Below are 15,627 nucleotides of genomic sequence, written 5' to 3'. Positions count from 1 at the left end.
GAATCGGGTTTTCACTGTCCTTAAAGTGTGACCTGAGACTAGGTAAGAAAGCACAGTCTAGGAACGAAGTCCTGTGAAGCCCTCCTAAACTGGAAGTGTGCTGGACTTTGCTACCCTGTAATTCCAAAGGTCAGGACAAGGCCTGAAATGTGTTTCTGCCATTTGCTATCCAGTAAACTCCAAAAAGTGATATGCGAGCTAAGCTTCAGGTAATGGTTTGAAAGATGGGAATAATAAATTAAGAGATTTCATGATAATTAAATAAAAGAATGCATGAAGGGCATGGAGTACCTGGCACATTGCAATGGCTAATACACTGTCCTCTCTGTCATCACAATCACCATTACTAATCACAGCTGTCATCAGTCTGAAGCTGCTTAAGCACTAAAATAAAGTGTTCCATCTTTAACAACAAAGCAGGTCTTTACCTGCTGGGAGAGTGACTCAACGTGGAGAACTGACCAAATCAATCTATCATTCTTTCCACCCAAAGTCCCATGAAATCAAAAATTATTTTAATCAAAGAATGAAACAATTGCTGTTTCAAGGTAATAACGGGCTGGATAATTAGAACCAAATCTCCTGATAAAACTACTAAAAACTACAAAAATTCTTAAAAGCATCAAAGAAGTAACACAATAGAGAGGATTTACTACACAAAACTCTGTGAGGAAGCACAAAGCCAGAAAAAAGCCCGACACGAAGCCAGAGAGAAATACTGAGACTCTCTGCCTTTCCCAATTTCAACTGAACGCTGAACAATGCTTGTGACAGCTTATCAATAAAAGGGAGGCCAGATTGGAAGCCCACAGTGTCTGACCAAGTTGGGATGCTAGATAAGTGCTCTGAAGGATGTATCCTCATGGTAAGAATGAATACAAAAGTGACTAGTTCTTATAAAGACTTCCAGCCAGGTGTCACCTTACCTGGGTAACAGAGAGAACTTCAGGCTGTGAAAATGGACTAAGGCAACCCCAGAATGCTGGTTCCTCTAAGTGCTCAGCAGAATCAAACACAAATCTTTCCACAACAAAGATTCTACTTCCCAAGGTCTCAAATTATTCCTATGAGAGCTAAAAAGACAATGCAGCTGCCAAAGTCTACGTCTTTCAATATTTCCTCTAAAAATAACTTGGAACAACAACAACAGAAAATCAAACTACTAAACACCGTGCCCTCAGAAGGAAACAGAACAGTGACCCAACTTCAAATAATTGTATGTAAAGAAGAAGGAAGGAAGAAAGGAAGGAAGCAAAGCTAACTGTCATAGAGAAAGAGTGCTGTTATACTCCCACCCTGCTCTTTTCATTTGGGGTAATTAAGGACAAGCTGAGAAAAACTGACGGGAAGAGAGAAGAAGGGAACCAGTGAGGAACTAGGTTGATCTAAAATCACCACCAGAAGGAATAAGTGTGAACATCCTAAGAGTAACCTAGCAGACCTGATGAGGGACTACAGAAAAGGGACTCAAATGTATGCCCAATTTGAAGCTACGGTTTTCAAAAGGCATGGTTGCAATGGAAGAGAAAGGGGCAAAAGAAAGTAAGATATTTTTTGGCCATTGGGTAGGGAGGAGTAAAAGAAGCAAAGAGAAAATTTAGGGTTGTACAAAATAAAACAAACCTAAAGCATTAGAGGATTTACAAAACTATTCCCCATCTTCCACTAAAACAAAACAGATTCCATTAAAGACTCTGCACTTTGCTACACTAACAGAAGAGGGCACCAGAGAACTACAAAATCTAAACAACCAACAGCCCACAAAAAGGAACAAAAAAAAATTCAACAGAACGATAGAAAATTTTCACAAAGAATTAAAAAATTCACTCAAAACAACTCAAATGATGAAAATCTAACCTTCTTCCCCCAAAAAAGAAAATCAAGAAGCAGAAGAAAAGTGTAAGATGATACTTGCAAACTAAATTAAATCTGCTCAAACAAGCATTTGGGAATATTGCTTGGGCCAGAAATGCAAATGTTAAGAACAAAAATGAATGAAAAACAGAAAACTGTGAACTGAGGAAAGAAAGAGAAGGAAAAAAATCATCTCAGAACTTAAGTTTAAGTTACAAGATATGCAAGGAATAATGGACTCAAAGATTTAGCAAGAAGAATTGAAGAAAAGCAGGAAAACAACCAAGAAAAGGACAATGAGATAAAGAAAGAAGAATCAGAGAGGAAATGGTGGAAATGGAAGACAGGCAAAGAAGAAATAACATTTATATAACTGGAGTCAGTGAAAGAGGAAAAACAAAACAGCGGAGGAGAAATAATAGGCACCATGTAAAATGAATACCTGAAGAACCAAATATAAGACATATCCTAGTAGAACTATTAGACTTCAAAGATGAAAAGAAAAAATACTCAAGACCTCCAAGCAAAAAGATCAAACAACTTAGAAAGGCAAAGCCACTGGACTAGCATCAGACTCTTCAAAAACAACATACAAAAAAGGCAACAATGGCCTCACATTTTCAAACGACTCAAAAAAAAAAAAAAAAAAATGGACCAAGAATTTTATACCCAGCAACGCTGGCCTTTCGGTACCAAGTCTATAGAAAAAGCTTTAAACATACAAGAGCACAGGGAATTTCACATGAATGAGCTCTTTCTGAAGGATCCACCAAAGCATGGGCTTTACTCAAGCAACAGATAACTGGGAAAATTTCAACCCCCCCCCAAAAAAAAAACTGATGGATAACACATTAATACATGAAATTGTAGATCTGAGACTAAAACAAAGCCAGATATTAAGTTGGAAGATTAAAATACAATTCTTATATATCATGGCAAAGTAGAAATAATATAACCAAAAAATGGAAGAAGAGAGAGTGAAAGTGGAATAAATTCATTGGTTTAAGGGCCAAAAATTCAATAGAAAAATGGGAGAAATACATGAACAGACAATTCACCAAATATATATATATATATATAATATATATATATATGAAAATGACCCTTAAACCTATGAAAATGTATTCAAACAGAGAAATGCAAATTAAAACAACACTGACATTATTTTTAAACTGTTGTACTGGTAGAAATTAAAAAGCACGACAACATTCTTTCGGTGAGGCTTGGGAAAAGATGTACTCTCATACACTGTTGACGGAAGTGAAAATGGGTAGAACCCTTTTGGAGGTAAATTTGTCAATATCCAACAAAACTACATTTGCAATTCACCTCCTGACCTAGTTCTTCTACTTCTGGCCATTCACCCCAAATACACCTCCAGAATTAATATATACGTAACAAGGTTTTCACTGTAGCATTGTTTATAATTGCGAAGTACTGGAAACAAAGAAATGTCCAGACGAAAGAGAGATGTTAAATAAACTATGGTCTACCCATACAATGGAGTACTTAAGAGACCTAATAAAAAATGAGGATGACGTCTCCGAAGTGATATGTAATGATTCTAAGCTACGTGAAAAAAGCAAAGTGCGAAGATCAAACATTATATGCTACTTTTTCAAAACTTATTATGGTACTTTTCATGTTAAGAAAGAAGGGAAAATAATAAAATATACATGAACCTGCTCATTCGTATAAAATAAGAATAAACAAACTTCATAGAAATGATGAATCAGAAATGAAAGAGATTCACTGCCTACCAGAAAGTGGGTGGTAGCAGACTGCAGAATGAAAAGAGCTGGGGAATAGGATGGAGTAAAAAGAGGAGGTGGTGGGAAGGGGGCGAAGAGAGGAGTGACACTCCTCTAAGTAGACTTTTTGTATAGTTCTGACTTGCGGAATCACATTAAAATTTTATGTACTCAAAAACTTTAAAAAATAATTAAAATCCACCCAGATGTGGTAAAAACTCAAAATGGAATGTGATCAGCAACAATAGAGCCAATTCTACTCTAAACAATGACATAGCCGCATGGAAGAGAGTGGAGAAGAAAAGAATTAAGAAAGCAAATTTGAAAAACAGCATTTTAACTGGATATTCTGAGGTTAAAGACAAAATAATTACAGCAAGTATTGTACACTAGATAGTAAACTTTGTTCTGCAGAGGTATGTGTTCACTTTTCTGAAACTACCTTATGTTCATTCAAGAACTGATCAAGTAAGTAAATATATTGTGGGTAAAGGGAACCAGGTTTCTCACAGTCACTGTCAAAGAAAATGGGGAGGGGCTAGAATAAGCCACGTGGTAGTGACTTGGAATTGGAGGCACCCATATGAATTCACGTTTCTAAATACATATACAGATATAGAAACAGAAGTAGGTGTGCGTATATTGCCCACTTCTGTCATTTGAGGGGGACCTAGAAGTGGTGACATCCCAATAGCAATAGCTGTACTCAGGTCTGGGCTTCTAAATACCATTTTTTATTTAAAAAAAAAAAAAAAAACGCAGGGCTCCTTAGAGAAATGAATGACTTTCAGGGCTGGGCCAGAGAAAATATAAGATGAACCTGGGACATCATTTGGGGCCAAAAAATGATGAGAACATGTCAAAGGACACTGAAGACTACTTGAAGAGGCTCCCAATGGCCAAATCTGGGTCAATTTGAGCAACAAAACAAATAATTTTAGTAATGGACCCTAACCCACAAAATAAAGAAATATCCACATGAAACCATGCTAATATAAATGATTACCTTCTCCCATATACATTTATTCAATTAAAGATCTTCGTTAAAGTAAAATTCTATAACATAATTTTAAAAGGAATGATGGATAAAGAAAACAATCATTCGGCAAACACCAGAGTAGTAATCATTTCAGACAATAATTAGCAAAGGATGATAAAGATACTGGGGCAAAATATGATGAGAAAGATGACATCATCTCAAAGTATCTTCCCCCAGGTAGTACAGCTTAGGACAATGCTAAGTAAAAGAAGTCAGTCATCTGAAGACTACTTTTTAAAAACGAATATCTACAGTATTTACAATACATAGGTATAACCAAAAAATACCCATAACGTATACTAAAGACTAAAGTTTGGAAAACTCTGAAAGAAGGAAAAGCAGTAATTCATAACACCCTCAGCACAAAACAGCACAGGAGAATAAAACCATGTACACAAGTCAGCTCTTATTTCTAGAGGAAATGTAACATTGGAGCTAGAAGGGACTTGAAGAGAGCAGCCCAGCCAACCCCAAATAAGGAAATGAACTGCAGAGAGGTGAAGACCCAGAGAAGCTAAGATCACTTAGCCAATTAGTCCCCACGCTGGGAATAAATCACTCATCTCAGCCTTGGTTCCAGGGCCCTTAAAGTGGCTGCCTCTCACTTAGCTTTCTGTTTGAGAGACATCCGCTGGTGATAAAATTAAATTAGATTTCCATTAACTGCACACATTAGGCTGTGTCATTTGTTTCTCCACTAGGATTTCTTCTATTTCTCTGACATTTTCTTAAGTGTCCTTGCAGAAACCTCAACGACCCAGAAGACAAATTTCACCCCTACTGGAACAGCTTGCAGAAGCCAGGGCAGGTAGTTCACAAATGAGAAAAGAACAGGTGCGGGAAATTAATTCTAATCAGGCTTAAGAATAAAAATAGATTGCAAAAGCCAATTCAATTTAAAATTCAGAGAGCCAAAAGGATTTTTCAAAATGGCCCAGATTTGAACCACACATTTAAAAGCAAATAAAAAGGCAAATGGTCAGAAGAATAACATACATCCATGCAAAATCCTATGAGCGGGCAAGTATAAATGGGGCTTGGATGACAGCACAACTTCAAGCAGTTATTTAGGGCTGGTCTGTGGTTCCCAAAGCAGCCGTTTTTCTATTCAGCCATTTAGAATTGTCCATTGATCACTGGTTTAATCCATATCGTCCACCTTGCATATTAATGCTAAACAACCCCTCCCCCTCCCTCGCCGCCTCTCTCCGAGTTTCTGTGCAGATGCAACAACCCTGTAACTGACTTCGCCGCAGCTGCTGCCTGGACTACTATTGGCTAACAGCTGCTATTGCTGCCCTCCTGAGAGCTTCCCTTACTTACTCTAGGGCTTCACTTCATCCTCACCATCCTTATTCTTTCTCCACTTCTCACGTAGGGAACTTGAGGCTTACAGAAGTTAAGTGACTGACCATTGCAGCACAGCAAGTGATGAAGCCTGAATTCAAACCAAACTCTGATTTGTGACCCCATCTTCCAGGCTCCGTGGTTATTTCCACGACAGCATATACATGATCATCTCTTCAGCTTTGGTGTAAAAAGGATCCATGGTCAGATGGATGCGATTAAGAACTGGACAGAAAACATGAGGAGAGAGGAGAAGCCTGGAAGCCTGGCCCGCAGCACCCTCCATAAAACACTGACGGTTTATCCCAAGCAAGCCATTATTACTGCACAAGGGCCAAGAAATCCCTCAAAGCATGAAAATTAGGGTCTGCCTTTCGAACGCCTTCATATGTGTCAGTGCGTCAGTGTGAACAGTAATTTGAGGGGGACTGCACTATAAACCAAACGTTAGCTACGACAGTGTTGCACCAGTAACAGGAAGGGTCTGCGTGGTGGAGGCCACGTGGACCTCAAGGGCACTATCGGGTGTAGGGAGGCTGGTGACCCTTGGGTCCCTATCAGGACACCAGTGCTTGAGGCAGGTTTTCTCAGCCCTGTCCTCCTTATCCAAGGAAGGAAGAGAACCAAAGGAAAACAGCAAGCGAAATGAGGAAAATAACCGCTTTGAGAGCTAGACAAAGAAATAATCCTAATGCAGGTGAGAAAGGGGAAGAAATGCTGCTCAAACCCAAAAGTGGTTCAGAAGAAAAACCCTCTGGAAGGAAAAGACATGGGTCTGTGATGCTGTTGTTCATTTTATAAAACTCTGAAGGATGACAGAGCATAGAATAATCAAAATAAAACCTGAATTCAAGGAGTCCCTATGTGGCTGCGGATGCACAAGAGCACACGTTCGTTGCATCTTAACTTGACCTTAATGCTGATGAAATAATCCCACCTCTTCTGCCTGAGATGCTTGGGCTCAGGCAGCAGGTTGGGGGCCGGCCCAATGCCACAGAGAAAGAACCAGGCTCATTTTCTGAATAATCTCAACAAACTAAGGAAGTACGGGAACAGGAAGCTGGTAGCAGCATCAAGACAACATCTAGGAAGGTGAAAGAGAAACAGATACAATGCTTTCCAGTGACAAAGCACTTCTGCATTAGAACATTAGAACAAATACAATCAGGTCACTGCAACAGCATCTGAAATTTTAACCAGCTGGTCAGCCAATCAGCCCCTACTTTACCACCAGTCTAGTTAATTCTACGTTCATTAAGTCAATCTTCGCCCGAGGTAAGAGAGCAAACGTCTAAAGCCCTAGGAGACAGACCACAACAGCATCCCTACCTGCACAATGTCAAATGCAAGTGCAGGAAACACGAGTAGTGAAGGGATCACCCAAGATAATGTTCATGGAAAAGTGTCACAGGTGATTCAGCCAAACAAAAGAGTCTGAAGTACACAGGCTGAATGAGGTGACAGCAGTGGATTCAGGCATTTTAATAAAGAGGAAGAGGGGAGAAGGAGGAGGACCGGGGGAGGAGGAAGAGATGGAGAAGCAGGACCATGAAAATCAACAACAGCCCCCAAAGGACATTCTGGCCTGCTCATGTGCTTTGTCTTGGAATGAAGCATTTCTGCAAGCTGCTGTTCAAAAACTGTTGAATTTGGCTGTATGACTCTATTTAGAAGGATCCGATTCAAAAGATTACCAGCTTAATTAGACGGGAAAAAAATAAAAAACAATAATCTCTGAGTAACAAGGAAAGAGAATCCTTTGGCAGTTGAGGAGGGCGTAAGGGGTTCTTTTGGCGGGATAATAACCGGGCTGGGAAGTGAAAACCTAAAGGTGCCGCGAAATCCAAGAGCCGTCTGCATGACAAACAGGATTTCTTTTTGAAGGATTTTGAGACTTCCAGGTGCTGGAACGTGAGCGCCGGAGAATTAAGTTCTACCTGGAGGAATGGCTCAGACCAGCAACTCCTGGCTGACAACAAAAAAAGGGACTTGGAGAGAAGGGAGGGGCTCATTTAAAAGGTTTTCAGGAGGATTTCACTGCAGATTACATGATGCAAATGCTCTCCTCCTTCTTACTTACAAAATTACCAGCAAACTCCAAGCTGTTCCTGAATGACTGTTACAACTGTACTTTAGCAGGAACTAGAAGGGGTTCCTAGGTCTGTGTTCGGCTGAGTGGGACGTGAGACCAGAGAGGGCACTAGTGAACACACACATAATTTTAACCAGAAGAGACTTTTTTATTTCAAACTGTATAGATTGTCAATTACAGGCCAGCATAAAATCAGTGCCATCTAGAGGCACAGAGGATAAGGGGCTCTGTTATCACTGGCGATGATACACCATCTTTTCACCAAAAGAAAAAGAGTCTTTTCATTATTTATCGTCCATGCAACCATTTTTAAAAAAAGATTTCTGTCTAACAAACTGCATTTACTAGGTAATAACACTTTTTAAATAATATAACTGACATCAGGGTCATATTGACTTGATAAAATTCCAGTTGATATTTATTTTCCTCTGCAGCATTTTTCTTTTCTGCATCCATTGTATGATTTCTGCAGGAGATAAGAAACAGGGTTTAGGACAAAACAATCCCAAAAACACAGGGAGGGAGGCCATTCAAATTATTGGTTCGACTCAAGTTTCTGAATCATGAGTAAACAAGAGTTCCTGCCACTGTCAAAGGTAACTGAAAAGGCCATAACAAGAAGGTTTGGAAATAAAGAAATAAAATATAGGTAATTCTTCAAAAATTGATTCACCCACTGTGACAAATATACCAGACTCATGTAAGACTTCACCAAGAGGGGGGACTGGGTGTGGGGTACACGGGAACTCTGTACCTACGTTGCAATTTTTCTGTAATCCGAGAGCTCTTCTAAAATTAAAACTTTATTACAAAATTGAATGTAGGGGATGTACACTCCTCTAACTGAGGCCAGCAGGCTAAACGACGCGAAAGCCCAAAGAGCAGCCTTTCACACCGTCACTGCAGAGGAAGACAACCAGCACGATTTCTAGCCCGCTCAGGAGCAGCAGAACGGCTCTGGGGAGCAGGCAGGACCTCCAGGGTCAGGACCGCTGTCACGGTGCCCTGAACAGAGCAGAGGCTTCGTGCATTTCTTCTTGATGACGTGGTTCATTCAGAACCGCCTCTACAGGCACGTGCTGAGTCCAGAAGCAAACCCTGGAGTGCTGTTCTCTCCAGTGAACTTCAGCGAGCACTCAGCCACGCATCTCCCTCCTGCAGAGGTCCTACACCCACACTGCGTCACCAGAGGAAAGGCTTTGCCTTCTTCCTTCCTGAGAAGAGAGAGGTCATCAGATAAGACCTCCACTTCCAGCCTCCCATTCCCGCCCCTAAATGCACCTGCCATGCAGCCATGCTGCAGTCCTTCAGGCCCACCTCCAATTAAAAAACAAAAACAAAACGTGCACCCTCTGCCGTCCAGCTCTAGGCGCTACTGACGCCCCTGCAATGACACCCTGTCCACACACTTCTCACTGAGAAATCCTCCCACGTCTCCTGCACCTCTAACCTCCCTTCTGGCTCCTTCTCCTTAGTGAACATGGTCAGTTCTTCTCTTTACACAACAGTCCACAAAAGAAACGAAACTCCCTCTCATCCCATCTCTTGCTACGACGACCCTTCACCTCACAGTTAAGCTGGTCACTCTTCCTTGGTCCTCTTAACAGCCTCCCTTTCCTTCCTCTGCGTCACTAAACATTTCTATTCCGCGGGCCTCCTTTTCCGCTTGTACACGCCTTAGTCTGCCGACTGCCCTAGATGAACGGGGCTGAAGCACCCACACGCGACGGAGCGTAAACCTGCATCTCCAGCCCAGACGCGCACGCCCGCACCTGCCCACCAGACATGTCCGTGTGCAAAGCCTCCACCTAAACATGTCCCAAAGTCCACTAACTCTCCTGACCCCCACTCCAAAACACTTCTCCCCCCGTGACCCTTAACTCTGGGAGTGGTACCCAGAAGGCAGCCCAAGAGAAATTTTCAGTGGCTTTTCCCTTTCCCTCACTTCCCCACACGCAGCCACCAAATCCAGTAAATCCCACATCACCCCTCAAGTTCACCCTCTCCTATCTGGCACCTGTGCCATTTCGTGGGCTTGCCCTGCATTGGTTCTTCGATGATTATAAATAATCTAGTCTCCTCAAATCCAGTCTTGCCCTACCCTGCTCCATTCCACGGGCTGCTATGCAGATTTCTCTAAAATGCCAAACTGAGTACATCCCTCTGATGCTTAAAAATTACTTAAGACTCCTCATTCTTTTTAAACTAATGCTCAGACTCCAAAAATTTACGTCGAAGGCCCTTCAAGAACAGTTCATGCCTCTCTCTCCAGCTTCCTCGCCCATCGCTCCTCCGAGCCCCAGCCACGCCACTAGACACGCTGCAGGGATTCATCACACCCTGAGTCTCCGTGCCTTCAAATCTGCTACTCCCGTTACCTGGAACACGGCGCCCCCTTCCCTGCCGGGATAACTTCAAATTCCTCTTGAAGATTCTTTGGTAAGCCTTCCAAGATTACCCCAGGGATAAAGATTTCCTTCCCCTGTGGCCTGGCCATATCTCTTTCCCAGTGCCGACTGCATGGTGTAGACCTTCTAGTTCATCTGTCTCTCTCCCATGGCTGTCCACAAAGCAGTGGCACGTAGTCAGGATCTTACTTTATAACAATCCTGTTTACGATGAGGTTCCTAAGAAAACATGGCATCCAATCTATATCCAGTTCAGCTCAACCCAAACCTGTCACTGAGCAGATCATCTCTGAGCCCCAGAGACAAGCCATTCACCTGGAGAGTGGCAGATAAAGCCTGGAACTCTGATGCATACAGCCTCATCTGTCTGGCAGGTCCACTGCTTATTAATTCTTGGCTCGCAGACAGAGAAATAAGTAAGAGTCACTTCTAAAAATAAGCACATCCACATATCTTACCACAGGAACTCCCAAGCCTTCACGTACCCTGAATGCAGCAGGAAAAATTCAATTACGTTATTCAAATCCAACTAAAGCATTTCGGCAAATATTAAGTATTCAAATCACTTTGGAGGAAGGATTGGGATGTCTCAGTGAGATGAACAGACAGACATATTAAAGGGATAGCAGACTCCTCCAAGTGGATTTCAGCTGCTAATTTCAGTTTTTAATTTCTTTAAACAACTAGGCCCTAAATGAAATCTTCTACGGCTCATTATTTGGGAAGACCTGTGTTTGAAAGGGCCGCATTGAGTACAGCTCCATCCTGGGGTCTCTGTGGGAAGTCCGTTCCTGTTTTAGCTAACTGATACTGATTCAGTTTTGCCCTTGCCTGGGTTTCTGGTGATACACCACAGGCCGGTTAATCAAGGTGCAGAGCGGAGCAGCGAGGAGGGGCCTGCCGAGGCCGTGCTCCACGGACAGCAGAGCGCATCTCTCCCGCTGCTCCCTCATCTCCCGGACGCCAGACTGGTGCCAGGGCGGTAATGGGAAGATGGGGAAGTCGACTTCCGTGACGAAAGATGCTACACAAACACCCTGGAGGCTGAAAAGCTACTTCTGCCAGGCAGCTGAATGCGCACTGGCTGCCAAGGGTGCTACAAAGACTGAAGCTCAAGTTCCAAGTGATTTCCGTCCAACCTTTCTCAGGAGCCCCACCCCAGACCTTCAGGTGCAAACTCAAACAGGTCCTCACCGAACGGCACGGTCTTTCCAAATCTCCCCTCACTCAAGCCTCCATGAGCGAAAACTCAGGTTGAATATATCACAGAGGCTGTTCAGTTCCTCAAGGACGCGTGTTCCCGAGAAGCCAGTGTCAGGAAGAGCCTGGGGACAGCAAGTTACACGCCTCCACGGGGCCGTTTCCCTGGCACGCGGGAGGCTGCTCCCCGCAGAAATGTCGTCAGCACCGTCAGCGAGTGGCCTCTGCCTCCCGGGTGTTCTGGGCATCCAGCTGTTTGGCTGGCTTTTATTAACTCCGACCCACGCTGAGGAGTGCATTTTTCAGCACTTTTCTTCTCTTACGGGTTCTCCTGGGGGTACCAGCGGGAGAAGGATGTAGATTGGTCCTCTGCCAAGCTCTGGTCTATACGGAGGACACATGAGAAACCTCAAAGCGGGGAACTTCCACGAAGCCACACGCGAACCACACGAGGGCTCAGAGGTCTGGATGTGTCGAGGCAAAAACCAACAGTAGTGACAACACCGCGTCCTGCGCGAACTGGTTCTCACGACGACCGCCATTTAACAGAGGAGGAAAGTTCACCCATTCTGCAGCCGACTTTAAAACGTGGTCTCTCGTCACCCTCTGCCTAGGCCATGGCGACAGATGACACAGAGAAAGAGACTCTGCATCTTCCTCTTCAGGTGGCTAAACAGCTCGTTCGTGATATCAGTGGGTGAAGCATAACAGGACCAAGTGAGGCTCTGTCTAAATTCTATCACCTCCTCTCAAGGAAGATGACAGAAGACACACTACTAACCAGTCCACGGAAAAGACAGCAGTGGCTTAAAAAAAAAATAGATCAGACCTAAAACGTAGGACCCACGAGGTCACCGATTCATGCTGATGACACACAGGTAGACGTACACTTAACCAGGCATCTACTTGTAAGATAACTATGGCGGGGGCGGGGGGGGGTGGGGAGCGGTTCTGACACTTGCTGAGCATCTCCAGCTCATCAGCCACCAGCCAGGCTCTCCAGCCACACTCAGGAGTGGTCCTTGTGTCAACTAAGGAAACTGAGGCTCCAAGTGGCTGAAGACTCATCTCAGGTTGCGGACAGTGAGGTGCAGAGCCAGGACTGGACTCCCCGGAGCTGGTGTCATTTCCAGAGCGGCAGGCACTGCTCCCAGAAACATTTTCCGTAAATGATGCCAAGGCCCACAGCTGGCCTCCAAGAGCCAGCCACCCAAAAGTTCACGTCCTTTACTCAGTCCCGATTGGCGAGAAGTGCACAATTCCATACTTCTACACTGTCATGTATAAATGAAGGCTATTTACTAGTAACTGACCAAGTGGTTTACGAGGAGTGTCTAAAATGTGGCATCTCTAGAACAAAGCTGAGGAGTTATCAGAATTGCCTAGGGACTCTGGGTGCCCACTACAGAGTCTGGCTGCCCAGGACTGTGATGGGTAATTCTGTGTCCACTTATCTGGGCCACGGGGTCCTCAGGTACTTGGTTAAACATTATTTCTGTATGTCTCCATGAGCGCGTTTCTAGATGAGGTTAACATTTGAATCAGCTGACTGAGTACAGCAGAAGGCCCTCCCGATGTGAGTGGGCTTCATCCCATCTGCTGAAGACCTGAATAGAAGAAAGGCTAAGAAAGAATTCTTTCCCTCTGCCTGACTGTCTTTGGGCTGGGACACCAGTCTTCTCCTGCCTTCACACTTGGATTCAGACTGAAACGCTACCGTTGGCTCTCCTTGATCTGGACTTCTCAGCCTCCATGAGCAAGTGAGTCACTTCCTTATAATAAATCTCTTAGTATAAATCATCTCATCTCATCTCTCTCTACACACACACACACACACACACAAACACATACACACACACACATACACCCTCTCACACCCTATTGGTTCTGTTCCTCTGGAGAATCCTGATTAATACAAATGGACAACACCAAAAACCCCTGGAACACATTTGAAAAGTTGGAATCACCACAATTCACAAGAAGAAAATTATCACTAGATCTTCAATGGTGTCATGGGTTGGTTGTAGATTTTGAATGCTGGTAGAACCTTTCAACCAAAAATTATTATTAGTTGTATTGTTATAGGTGAATTTATTGTGGGTTGTTTAATAAACACTACACCATATGTGATGGAATCAACACCTAACAACTAGATGTTAAAATTATATTTAAGGGGCTTCCCTGGTGGCGCAGTGGTTAAGAATCTGCCTGCCAACGCAGAGAACACAGGTTTGAGCCCTGGTCCGGGAAGATCCCACATGCCGCAGAGCAACTAAGCCCAGGCACTACAACTACTGAGCCTGCGCTCTACAGCCCACAAGCCACAACTACTGAGCCCGCATGCCACAACTACTGAAGCCCATGTGCTCTAGAGCCCGTGAGCCACAACTACTGAGCCCATGTGCCACAACTACTAAAGCCCATGCACCTAGGGCCCAAGCTCCGCAACAAGAGAAGCCACCGCAACGAGAAGCCCGCGCACCACAATGAAGAGTAGTCCCTGCTTGCCGCAACTAGAGAAAGCCCGTGCGCAGCAACAAAGACCCAACGCAGCCCAAAATAAATAAATAAATCTGTATTTAAAAAAATTATATTTAAGACACTGTAGTTCAAATAAGAATCATTTATTTACACCACTACTGCCAAAGATGATGGACTGTATTCTACATGGACCCAATGCCAAATTCCCCACAAAATGACACAAGATTGCTACCACAGAGTTCTTTTTGCACTGAAAAGGTGAAAGAGTTGGGGCAACTCAACTGAGGGGTCTTTCCCTTCATCTAAGAGTCCATGTCCTAAAAATATTGAGAGATATATCACCCTGGAGATGGTAGCCCAAATTCCCTTTGAAAAACAGTCTCTCACTCAAGATCCTTTTGTGAGAAAGTTATTTTTTCCATTTGTCTGGTATAAATCCTTCCTGTTTTAAGCCTTGGTCATGAACCTGAAATAACACATATAACTAATTACTAAACCCTAACACGGGTCACCTCCTCTTGGGCGTGTGGTAAGATCTGTTCCCCACAAGATCCACGCTCTCGACTCTGTACCTGAGTCCAGTCGCCAGGTAGCTGTCTGCCTTACAAGCTTTCTAAACATAGAACAACTACTGCCATTTTTTGGATCTGGAATGTTCCCTGCCCCAGGAGAGAGACTCTCAGACTTACACAGAAATCTCTCCTTTGGCTTCCCCAAATACACTCAACCCACCCTCCAGCTCTAGGCAGCCTGTGACGCTTAACTCCTGACTTCAGCCTGACCCTCGAATCACCCCGACAGCTAACATCCGGTCATTGCCAAGTTAGGAGGCATTCTCTGCCTTCCTACGGCTAACTTAACCCTAACGTCTGCTGTTCATGTAATGCACCACCAAACACAATCCCAGCACGGTAACGTGACCCAAGAGAAGTATTACAGAGAAGCAGCAGAAGTGGGAAGAGAGAGCGGCTGAGAGAATAAAGAAGAGACTTTTCCAATTTACTACAGACTCAGGCTGGAAATCAGCAACGTGGAGACTGAAGCGGCTCCTTGACTCTCGTCTAATTTCATCATCTCATCCGGGTGCCTAGAGCACCTCTTAAGCTACGTATATACAAAGTGTGTGTGTATCTGCGGAGGGTGTCCAAACCTCTCAGCAGATTCTCAAACGGTAAAAGAAAAATGTTGGAAATCATTGCTCTGATGAAATGCTACCAGTTCACATACAACACTGTACAAAGTCTCTATAAAGCTGAAAAACAGCATGGTGTTTACATGATGTATCCAGTTTAAGAAAACCCTACTTTATCTTTCAAATTCATTCATGTTAACAAGTTTACAGCTTCACAGAGACCTACCCCAGGCTGAGTCAGGAGCATGACATTAGGCAAAGCCTCAGAAAGAGGCTATTTAAAGTACCAGCGAAAGAGCAGGTGTCACCTTGTACGTCCAAGG

At 43.6% G+C, this 15,627-nt stretch overlaps 1 protein-coding gene across 11 annotated transcripts in view; it reads right to left on the bottom strand.

Moving 5' to 3' along the window:
* The window catches only part of FARS2 (phenylalanyl-tRNA synthetase 2, mitochondrial), a 395,257-nt gene that overhangs the window by 285,805 nt on the left and 93,825 nt on the right, over positions 1 to 15,627 (bottom strand). The window lies entirely within an intron of this gene.

Source organism: Delphinapterus leucas, chromosome 10 (assembly GCF_059928025.1).
Source record: "Delphinapterus leucas isolate spDelLeu-1000000601 "Yukka" chromosome 10, BTC_Dleu_Yukka2, whole genome shotgun sequence".
Taxonomy (NCBI): Eukaryota; Metazoa; Chordata; class Mammalia; order Artiodactyla; family Monodontidae; genus Delphinapterus; species Delphinapterus leucas.
The sequence above is the reverse complement of the archived record's forward strand: the minus strand, read 5'-3'. Positions and strand labels throughout refer to the sequence as shown.